Source organism: Gekko japonicus, unplaced genomic scaffold (assembly GCF_001447785.1).
Source record: "Gekko japonicus isolate JY-2015 unplaced genomic scaffold, Gekko_japonicus_V1.1 scaffold4911, whole genome shotgun sequence".
In the NCBI taxonomy this organism is placed as follows: domain Eukaryota; kingdom Metazoa; phylum Chordata; class Lepidosauria; order Squamata; family Gekkonidae; genus Gekko; species Gekko japonicus.
This window is the reverse complement of record NW_015162110.1, coordinates 18050-18495: the sequence shown is the minus strand read 5'-3', so window position 1 is coordinate 18495 and position 446 is coordinate 18050.

The following is a 446-nucleotide window of genomic DNA, read 5'->3' as shown; positions in this document are numbered from 1 at the left end:
CCCCCGTGTGGCAGGGACCTTAAAGTATCTTCATCGGGTTACATGTTCATTTGCTGTTCAGCCCATTGTCAGGCTCGGGCTGGTGGATCATCTGTACCTGGGCTGCGGTCACACGGAACATTAGCCACGCTAGTCAGACGGAAGACATGCGGAGTTTCCGGACGCGATCTCACCGGCACATCTGGGAAGCGTAGCACTCCCGTGGCTCAAACGAGGCTTCCCGCCGAAACCGCGCAGCAAAAAACTAGTACCTCGGAGGTACTAGTATCCGGAAACCGCGGGGCAAGGGCGGGCATCTGATCACGTTTCCGGTGGCATCCGGCGCCCGCCCATGTTCCCTTGCGAAAAAGTTTTTTTTCCCCCAGGTCTTCGTGGATGCACAAAAGCACCCTACGGAGCATGCGCAGTCGTGCTGTACACAACAAAAACTATCCAGTTTGCTGAAC